Below are 11320 nucleotides of genomic sequence, written 5' to 3' on the forward strand. Positions count from 1 at the left end.
AGTTGCTTCTCCTCATTATTCTTGAATTTCTTCTGTCATCATGAGGGGAATATGATCTGGCCAACCCATGGTCCAAGGAAGATTACAGAGCAGGACCAACTTTCACCTTGAAACCAAATCCACCTAAACTGAGTCTATATTAATTATCCTTCAAATACTTGACAGAGAATAAATGTTTCTTCTGTAAGCCAGTGAGTTTGGGGTGGTTCATTATGCAATATGATTACAGTAATAGCTATTGGATACATACAAATATATACTACGAAGTATTAACTCTATATTGAAATGAGTAATTAACATATGTTTGTTGTGGTGGAGGAAAGGGAGAAAAGTAAAAGATAGGGAAGGTATGCAACCTTATTTTTACTCATCAAAATTTATCAGATTAAGTTGACAAATCAAGTGATAGATGTTCAACTATATCTAAAACTACAAAGATAAATATGAAGAGAATATGACTGGGGCTCCTGGGTGGCTCAGTCGGTTAAGCGTCTGGCTTCAGCTCAGGTCAATTTTCACAGTTCGTGAGTTTGAGCCCCGCATCGGGCTCTGTGCTGACAGCTCAGAGCATGAAGCCTGCTCCGGATTCTGTGTCTCCCTCTTTAGAAGAAACTGAAGAAAGAAGAAATGGAGGACTAAAGAAATTATACAAACATATAGTTATAAGAGTAACTAACTGAACAAAAATAAAATTCCTAAATTATAAAATGAAATATATTATAAAACAAAGAGCACTATGGTGAAAGATATGTTGAGATATCAAACAGAAAGCATGATATATAATAACAATATTAAATCCAAATACATATATATTATTAATGGATATAAATGTGTTAAACAGGGTGCCGGGGTGGCTCAGTCATCTAAGCCACTGGTTTGGGCTCAGATCGTGATCTCACAATTCATGGGATTGAGTCCTGCGTTGGGCTCTATGCTGACAGCACGGCGCCCACTTAGGATTCTCTCTCTCTCCATCTCTCTCTGCCCCCTACCGCCTCTCTCTCAAAATAAATAAATAAACTTTACAAAATAAATGTGTTAAACTATTGTAGTAAAAGAAAAAAAAATCTGATTATATCCTAAAGCAAAGACTAGTTTTTGCTGTAACCCTATGACACACCTAATAGAATGTAATTCAGAGAGGTGGAAAATTAAAAGGGTAAGTAAAGGTACATTATGATGTTACAACTAAACAAAAACCACTATCACAACAAAAACCAGGATCGTGATGTCAGTATCAGGATAATTTGAACTGAGGACAAAGTGATGACCACTTCATTATGATAAAGAGACAACCATGAATATCTGTGAATCAAATAATGAAGTATCAACTATAAAAAAAGGAGATAGAAGAAATAAAATCATAGTTAGGGGTGGGAAATGTTAACTGACCTCTTGAAACCCATGACACATAAAGAGGGGGAAAATAGAAAAACTTAAGTGACATTACTATTTTTTAAAAATTTTTTAAAACATTTATTTATTATTGAGAGACAGAGAGAGACAAAGCATGAGCAGGGGAGGGGCCGAGAGACAGGGAGACACAGAATCTGAAGCAGGCTCCGGGCTCTGAGCTGTCAGCACAGAGCCCGATGCGGGGCTCGAACTCACAAACCACGAGATCATGACCTGAGCCGAAGTTGGACGCTCAACGGATGGAGCCACCCAGGCGCCCCATTAAATGACATTACTATTAAGGTGGTTCCAATAGATCCATTAACCCTGATATTATGAACACAGAGACTATACCTCCTTTTTAAATACTCGTGGAACATTCTCTAAAGGAAACCATATAGATTTCAAAGAAAACCTAAAAAATAATCTCCAAACGAGAAACAATGCAAAAACATACTCTGTTCTGGAAAAAGTCTTAAATACCCAAGTTCAGAAAAAAGAATAAAATAAGTATCAAACGTAACAAGTTAGGAAAAGATGAAGAGGGGCGGCTAATGAGTATAGGATGACAAAAGTCCAAAATTAGATTGTGGTGATGGTTACATGACCCCGTGAATATAATAAAAACACTGAATTGTGAACTTTAAAGGGATTAATTGTAGAGTATGTGAATTATATCTCAATTAAGCCGTTAAAAGAAGGATTTAAGAATAATACAATTGGGTAGGAAGAAATGAGATTTAAAAGTCAATAAAATAGATAAACTATTAGGTAATATAATCAAGAAAAAATTGAGGACATTTAACACAAAATAAGATATAAAGGGAACATCCTATGGCAACAAAGCTAACCTCCCTAAAAACACTGGATGTTTCTTCCCTTAGTGGAATTGTACCAACCCCTTAAAGAAAGGTAATTTCAGTTTTATCTACTTAAGACCATAGAAAAGGAAACTTTCTTTTTTTTTTTTTGAAAAAGAAACTTTCTAATTAATTTTGTATAAAGTGATTATGCCCAAACTCAGAAAAGACTAAGAAATGTTCAAGACTTTTTTGAAGAAGCACTTTTACAAGATAATAATAATAATAATAAATAGAATAAGGAGGGATATCATAGTGTGAAACTGAATAAAGAAAACCTAATTCAAAGTGGAGTCACGAAGCAATGAAGGAAGGGTTCTCATGTCTGTGCCACTGGTCATAGCTGACTTTACATACACCAGAAGATTTTCTCCTCACCCAGCAACAACCCAGCCAATGAGAAATCGGCACAACCCTGAACTCTTGCTCTCCTCTGATATATTTTTGTTCAAAGCAACCCCTCCAAACTTTCTCCTTTCCTCTATAAAAGGATGATCTCCTCCCTTGTTCTTTGGACTTGCCTAGGGATCCCCAAGATTTGCTCCTCCTCAATTCTTCAGCTATTCCCAAACAAGGTTGATTTTGTTGGTTCAACTGCTCACCATCTTCTTTTTTTTTTTTTTAATTTTTTTTTTCAACGTTTTTAATTTATTTTTGGGACAGAGAGAGACAGAACATGAACGGGGGAGGGGCAGAGAGAGAGGGAGACACAGAATCGGAAACAGGCTCCAGGCTCCGAGCCATCAGCCCAGAGCCTGACGCAGGGCTCGAACTCACGGACCGCGAGATCGTGACCTGGCTGAGGTCGGACGCTTAACCGACTGCGCCATCCAGGCGCCCCTCACCTTCTTCTTTTAATGGATGACATTTCTTGGTGTTACCAATGGGATCCAAAGGAGATAAACCCTTGAGAACTACCCACAGGACCCACCTGAGCCCCTTGTGTTCTTCACAAGGTGCAGTCTTCTTCCCTTTGGGTTTGGTTAAGTCTCCTCTTGGATTCAAGCTCTCTCCTTTTGGTCAAGCTTTTGGACTTTATTTGGGACCTCTTTTCATGAAAGTACCACCCTTCCTGCTGATTTTATTTTTGTTTTCTAAATTTCTGTCTTCCTCCTCCCCTTCTTCTTCTTCTTCTTCTTCTTCTTCTTCTTCTTCTTCTTCTTCTTCGGTTTATTTGTTTATCTTGAGAGGTGAGAGAAGGGGCAGGGAGCGAGGGAGAGAGAATCCCAAGCAGGCTCTGTGCTGTCAGCATGGAGCCTGATGAGGGGATTTGATCTCAAGAACTGTGAGATCATGACCTGAGCTGAAACCGAGAATTGGATGCATAACCAACTGAGCCACCCAGGTACCTCTGTTTTTGTTGTTGTTGTTCTGGTTGCGTTCTGAGCTCTCCAAGTTTACTGTGCATACTTGGTCTCTATTTCTGTTTATTCCCTTCTGTTTCTGTTTCTATTTGTTGGAGTTTCTTAGCAAGTCACCCATCCTATTCAAAAGGGGTGGGAAAACACATAATTCCTGGTATTGTAAAACAGCTGTTGGAAAACAGGGCCCCTTGTGGTATATTTTAGAGAATCCAAAGGCAAGATAGGCTCCACCTAATCCTTGGACCAGGTTCTTGTGCCTTTCTGAAAAATGGGTAAAGTTTTGGATACTTTGGAATTTTATTTTATTTTATTATTATCATTTTTAATGTTTTATTTATTTTTGAGACAGAAAGAGACAGAGCATGAGCAGGGGAGGGGACAGAGATAGAGGGGAGACACAGAATCAGAAGCACGCTCCAGGCTCTGAGCTGTCAGCACAGAGCCCAATGCAGGGCTTGAACTCACGAACCGCGAGATCAGGACCTGAGCCGAAGTTGGATGCTCAACCGGGTGAGCCACCCAGGCGCCCCGCTTTGGAATTTTAATGGCCGTTCTGGGGAAACTTTCTTTTAGATAAATCCACCATTTAAGGTGATCCATGAAAAGAGAAGATCCTACATATTTCGGCAACAATGAAATGCATTCCTAGATCGGTAGCAGAAGGTCTAAAAGACAAAATGACTCCAAAAACAGCTCTAACAGGAACCTTGTAGCATAAAAATGCAAAATCTTTAGTAAAAAACATTGGCCATCTAAGGAGGTAAACTTAACTTAGGCCATCTGCCAGAAACATAATTTGGATCCAACTATTCTTTTGAGTTTTGTACCTGAGATATAACTAAAAATTTTAAAACAAAAGTTATAAGATTTCCGTGTCTATATATTATGCATGTCTATGTATGTATATTATAGATATGTGATATTTTCCTACCTCTGGATGGTATTGCCAAAATTAATTTGTTAATGACTCCTTTTTATTGGCTTCAAAACAATAAGTACTTATATAAATGAAGTAGACTAACCCAAATGTTTTTTGAGTTCACATGGTCTGAGATAAACTAAAAGCTGGTTTAAGTTTGTCGGTTTCATAAAAACAAGCATGTCTTCTACCCTATGACCCAGCAATAGCACTGCTAGGAATTTACCCAACGGATACAGGAGTGCTGATGCATAGGGTCACATGTACCCCAATGTTTATAGCAGCACTTTCAACAGTAGCCAAATTATGGAAAGAGCCTAAATGTCCGTCAACTGATGGATGGATAAAGAAGTTGTGGTTTATATATACAATGGAATACCACTTGGCAATGAGAAAGAATGAAATCTGGCCATTTGCAGCAACGTGGATGGACCTGGAGGGTATTATGCTAAGTGAAGTAAGTCAGGCAGAGAAAGACAGATACCATATGTTTTCACTCTTATGTGGATCCAGAGAAACTTAACAGAAGACCATGGGGGAGGGGAAGGGGGGAAAAAAAGTTAGAGATGGAGAGAGCCAAACCATAAGAGACTCTTAAAAACTGAGACTAAACTGAGTGTTGATGGGGGTGGGAGGGAGGGGAGTGTGGGTGATAGGCATTGAGGAGGATACCTGTTGGGATGAGCACTGGGTGTTGTATGGAAACCAATTTGACAATAAATTTCATATTAAAAAAAAACAATTTGATATTTTTCTACCTCTGGATGGTATTGCCAAAATTAACTCTTCAGAGTCATCAACATTAAATATAATGCAAATAAATAACTGTAATTCTACTTGGGTTTATTAAGTCAAATAAGTTCATCTTACCTCAATTGCAAAGTTTGTCAGCAGGAAAATTCCCTGGAAATGATGGCTGATTTGTCTAATGTCTCATTAAGCTTCTGTGAGTAATCTAAACATAATTTGGGGGAACAAAGGATTTAGATAGATGAAATGGAATAAGAATTTTTTTTTAAGTTGCAATAATTGTTTTATGGTATGCGTGCTTAAAAAATACCTTCCCCAAATATTTTTGGTAACTTGAAACTTTTAGAACTTTGCTAAGTTAAATTAAATGATGGAACTTCATTGAGTATCTGGATCATTTTCCAAACAAGATAAAATTCTAAAGCATTAATTACTGAACATAGGTTTCTCTACTATTGATTTTCTATTTCAGAGAAACTAAAGGTAAATTTGGGTTTGTAAGTAATGATGTCTTGTGACACATTGAAAGAGTATACTAGTTAAAAGAGCATATGCTTCCAGAACTGTATTAATAAATGAAATACATGAAATGTATAAATACATGAAATGTATTTATAAATTTGTCAGTCCATTATTGCTTACTTCTTAGTTTTCAGAAAGAAATTTTTTGCATGGTTAAGACTGAAATGGATTTATTTAAGTTTAAAAAAAGAGAAAGAATTTTAGTATCAAAAGTATACTGGTACAGAATTAAAATTTGTCTTTTCTATTAAAAGGACAAAGTTTTCTTAGATTATTTTTTTGCTATTAATAAGAAATTATAAACAAAGTTCCTGTACCTTCAATGTAATCTCCCTAGGAAACAAAGAATCTGTGTTTTATCTTTATCAGGTCTTTGATTACCTAGGGAAAGAGTCTTTTCTATTAAAAGGAGCTAAGGCTTTTTGCAACTAGGTAACCTTCTGTGTTTGCCTTTAAAATGTTTTTGTCACTTTGGTTAAATGGATAATTATGTCTTGTTTCATAATTTTCTGTGGTCCTATTTGGTCAAGTGTTAAAGTCTTTTTATATTTTTGACAAACTTCCCAAAATTCTGGTTGAAATCTTTTTGACCTTGAACTATCTTGTGTGTTTCCAGAGGGTTCCTAGAACATCTCAAAGGATTTGTTCTCTCTCCCTACAAAAAAGGGAAATGTTAAACTGATTAGGCTTATTTAATATGTTAAATTACATGAGAAGCTTGTCAAATAAGAAGTAATACTAAACCTTATTTACCTTATATTTGTATATGTATATGTAATTATGTGCTCCAAAATTTATATGAAATCCTTAAAATTCTGATATGTCCTGACATCTTATCAGTCATAATTTAAAAATATATGTCACAGAAATAAGCAAGTTTTCTTGTCAATTCCATTGTAATGAACTATTCATCAGATCTTTAATAATGGGCATTTTTAAGTCTTTTGTCATTTATACCCAGTTATTGTTTTACTCTGATGCTTTTGCAAATGTATTTCATCTAAGGAGAAATTCATGAAAAGGACTCTGACAAGTACTGTAGAATACAGGTCTCTGAAAGCTTTAGGATCATATAACTAGGTTGAAGAAAATGTTTTCTCTTAAACGATCTATGACTTACAACAATTATGTAAAATCTTTGTGAACAAAGATGAAATGATTTTTTTTCTTCCTAACTGAGCCCTCCAGAATTCAGACACTTGAGTACTTTTTCTCATGGCAGTATAGTTATTTGCAGAAGTTCAGTAAGAATCTGTTCTTCTTGTAAACAGGCCACTGCTACCTCCGTGGCTAAGATCCTGTTAGAAAGGATCATTCCTACTAGGGGAACCCCTCTTCCCCCCACCTTTGAACTTCCTAGTGATCGGGGAACCCACTTTACCAGTCAGGTGCTTCAACAAATTTGCGCTGTTTGGCCAGTTTTACAACACGTTCACGGTGCCTACCACCCTCAATTTTCAAAACTAGTTGAATTACTAATTCATCATTAAGACTCAATTAGCAAAATTTGTAGAAACCCTTCAAATTCCCTGGACAAAAGCACTGTCATTGGTTTTTCTGAATCTCAGATCCGCCCCTTTTGAAACTGGTAAACTCCCTTTTTTGAGATAAGCACAGGATGCCCAATGCACTTAACTAGTTCCTGCTTTTTTTGATCCACAGCTGATAAAAGGGGATATACTTCAGTTTTGCAAAGGTCCAATAAAATCCTTAAAGAATGATCATACTTAGTAGAACAATCTTTCCACAGTGAGCTCCCAGGAGACAAAGCCATTAGACCTCATAATCTGCAGCCTGGAGATTTCATCTCCTAGGAAAGAAGCCTTCAGAAAGATTCCCTCCAATCAGGCTGCCTGGAAGGGACTTTACCAGGAATTTAAGCAAATGGCAGCTGAGCCAGACAGCTTTCCCAAAATGATAGGACTAGGCCTGTTTACTTTTTCTTGCTATTCTCACCTTACTTTCCTTCTCTCCTCCTTGGAAAGGCAATGCTCTTATCCACATTTCCCAATCTATTTCAAAAGGGGCAAATCTTTGACTGTTGGATCTGTCACCAGAAACTCCAATCTATTCACGATGTCAGAGACCCCTTGCTTTTACAAGTAACTGATTTCTCCTTAGTCTCAAATGTCATTCCTGAGTACACCCACAAGCCTTTGGATGTTACCTATGGGGTTAGGATACTACGGCCAGGTGTTCCCCTACTTTATTTCAACCTTTCCCCAGTAATAACCACATTAGCTCAAATAGACACCTCCATCTTTGCCAATCATACAACCTTTGCTTCCTCCCAACCTGTGTCTTTTCCTTGCTTAAATATGATCTATTCCCTGTATCCAAAGGAAATACAGATGGACTAACTCCTCTTTGCAAGGCTTCTAGAAAACACCACTTTAGAATGGGATGGTACCTCACAGAATGTCATCCTAATTCCCCTGACCCCTGGCTTGAAAAGTTCAATCAGGAAATTCCAGCTAATGAATCTATCAACAACCAGGTCTTAGCTGAAGTCCTCTGTGCTCCATCTGGTTTCATTTTTGTCTGCAGTGGATAGCATTTTCATGGGTATATGAATGTTTAGATAGCTGGTGAACTGGACGCCAATGCTTATTGGGACATTTAACCATCCTTGTTGACATGCATAACAAACCAAAAGCCTTCCATTGGTTCAGCCATTGAACCACCATGGCTGCCTTGAATGGGAACTTCAAGAGGCATTCATGACTCCATAGGGAAAGCTTTTCTTCTTTGGGTTGCGGTAAATACCAATGAGCACCTGATCAGAAATCTCTCCCTAACATTAGAAGAGCTAGCCAATTCCACACCAAAGCAGTAGCAGGCCAACAATGATCATTTGACTCATTGGCTAATTGCTTCGCCCTTGATTACCTGCTGAACAAGGAGGCATTTGCGCAATGGCAAACACCATCTGTTGCACCTTATAAATGCCTCTAGAGAGGTAGAAACTCAATTACACAAGATTAGGGAACAACTGCACTGGTTACAACAAATTTCACCTGACTTCCCTGGTCCTTTGGTTTGTTCAGTTGGCTACCTTCAAATTTGGGTCATGGTTTAGAACCATTATACAAATTGGATTTGTCATGCTACTTTTAATTCTGTTTTGCATAATTATTTTTAAACTTGTTGTTTGTCAAATCTCTCCAGAGGTGATGCATCAAATGGAATGATGTTAGCTCAACATTTTGAGATGATTTCAAAGCTTAAAATCTAGACAAGGTACGACCTTAAGAGGGGAAAATGCCTGACAGCCCCTCCTTCTACCTTCTTTCTTGTTCAAATGTGGTTTCTATGGTTTTTATCACCACCTGCTCTCCCTGCAACATGGGACACGACTCCAAGGAAAAGTCCTTCCTGGCACTGACACTGATAGACAAAAATGTTTAATTAAGTAAATAAGTAACCAAATGCTTGAGCAGCAATTGTCTCAAGGAAAGATCTTGGTCAAAAGAGGGAGATGTGAAAATGAATAAAGGAAACCTAATTCAAAATGGAGAAGGGAATCAATGAAGAGGGTGTTCGCAGGTACCACTCTTGGCAGCCTACCTTACATCCTTCAGCAGGACGAAGCTCACTTCACATACCCCAGCAGGAAGGAAGATTTTCCTCTTGCTTGGCAACTACTCAGCCAATGAGAAGTTGCCACAACCTCAAACTCTTGCTCTCCTTAATGAACTTTGGCTCAAGACAACCTCTTCCAACCTCTTCCTTTCCTCTTAAAGGACACTTTCTTCTTTCTTCTTCAGACCTGCCTGTGGTTCACCATCGTTTGCAACTCCTCTGCTATTCCTGAATAAACTCAATTTTTCTGGCGATTCGCTTGCCTTTTTCTTTTAACGATTGACAATAGTCCTGAATGGGAAGGCAGTTTTGTAAATATGTCAACTATCTTCCCAATTAATCTTTTAATTGAAGACATTTATGACCAAAATCTTAAAAGAATTTGCAATGCAATTTGACAAATCCTTAAAAAACATTTTTAGTGTGGAATTTGTCAAATATATTGAAAACTGGAATAATAGTTTAATGTATCCATCACCTAGCTTCAATAACTACTAATACATGGTCGATCCTGGATAGTCAACTTTTAAGTTCATCTAAAGAGTTATTAAACAGTCATGAAGTTTTGAAAAGACCACAGAGGGGACAAACTTCTCTTATTTTTAGCTAATGGAGCTATTGTAGAGAGGCCTTGAACAGATTCATGTTTTTGAGGAAATTTAGAACATGAGAAAGGTACGGTTTCACAGACTGGGTTGCTCAGTCCGTTGGACATTCAACTCTTGATTTCTGCTCAGGTTATGATCCCAGGGTCGTGGGATAGAGCCCTGCGTGAGGCTCAGTGCTGAGCATGGAGCCTTCTTAAGATTCTCTCTCTCTGTCTCTGTCTCTCTCTCTTTTCTATCTCCCTCTGCCTCTCTCCCCTGCTCAATCACCCTTCCTTCCTCCCCCCCCCCAGATGGTAATAATAAAAAAGGTACAGTTTCAAATCAGTGTGGAAAGGAGGACTTAAAAATTAATAAATATCATTGACTCAATTGACTACTCAGTTGGAAAGAACTGAAGTTAATTAATGTACAACAAATCAAAAATAAATTTCATATAGATTAAGGGTCTCAATATAAAAAAGTAAGGCTATAAGAAAATTAGAAACACTTATAAGGAATGGATTTAAAATCTTGGTGTCAAATATGGCACCCAAACCATATGAAAGTAATAGATTTGATTGCATGAAAATTTTGAACATTTGCAGAGTGACACAAAGTTAAAAGATGACAGACTGAGAGAAATATATGCCACACAGACCAAGGAAAGGCAAAGACATGGATATGAAATAGGTGGAGTGTTTAGGAATATAAAGAAGTTTAGCGCCACCCAAGCAGAAGGAACATGGTTTCCCATGTCCAGTCCCAGAAATAGGTTCAGTGATGGAATCTGGGTGGTTATTTTCTTCGGTATGTCTTCCTGGAATTTTCCACTTTTTACAATGATGGAATAGTACATTTGAAATTTAAATTTTTAAAAAATCTGTAACAACTAAAATTCTGGCGTGCCTTACATTGTTCCCTATTTAGAGTGTTAATATATCGCCAACTTTGTTTTAGGTTTTAAGACAGGGAGGCACCTGGGTTTTTGCTTCCTTTGTGTCACCATGATACCTATTACAGAAGTGAGCCTTTATACTGAAATGTTCGGGGGACTGGCTAAAACAATGTTGATCCTGTAGGTGTGGGAGATCTGGGTGCCAGCACATGAGCACCTCACACTTCCTCATTACACATTTCTCTCTAACCTCTATCTCGGTTCCAGCCGCATCAGTCACTCCAACAGGCCAGTACAAATGACACGCAAGAATTCATTCCAGGGGCGCGAGTCAGCGTGACTCCCGCGTCTCCAGATCCGGAGCTCGCCTAGGAACGCCCCCTCCCCGCCCCTTCGCTTGTTGTGTTGTCATCACGTGGCCCTAGCGGACCCTGACGTCAGGGGCG

At 38.1% G+C, this 11320-nt stretch overlaps 1 long non-coding RNA gene across 2 annotated transcripts in view; it reads right to left on the minus strand.

Moving 5' to 3' along the window:
- The window catches only part of LOC132691674 (uncharacterized), a 39903-nt gene extending 28634 nt beyond the window's left edge, over positions 1–11269 (minus strand). Inside the window, exons 1-2 of one of the 2 annotated variants that reach the window (XR_009615939.3) lie at positions 11125–11269; positions 5409–5493 (exon numbers count right to left, since the gene is read on the minus strand). This is a non-coding gene — a long non-coding RNA (uncharacterized LOC132691674). The remainder of the gene's footprint in view (positions 1–5408; positions 5494–11124) is intronic. The other variant, XR_009615938.3, reaches the window with a different exon arrangement.
- Between the last annotated feature and the right edge of the window lie 51 nt (positions 11270–11320).

The sequence above is a fragment of the Panthera onca genome, chromosome B1 (assembly GCF_046562875.1).
Source record: "Panthera onca isolate mPanOnc1 chromosome B1, mPanOnc1 haplotype 2, whole genome shotgun sequence".
In the NCBI taxonomy this organism is placed as follows: Eukaryota; Metazoa; Chordata; class Mammalia; order Carnivora; family Felidae; genus Panthera; species Panthera onca.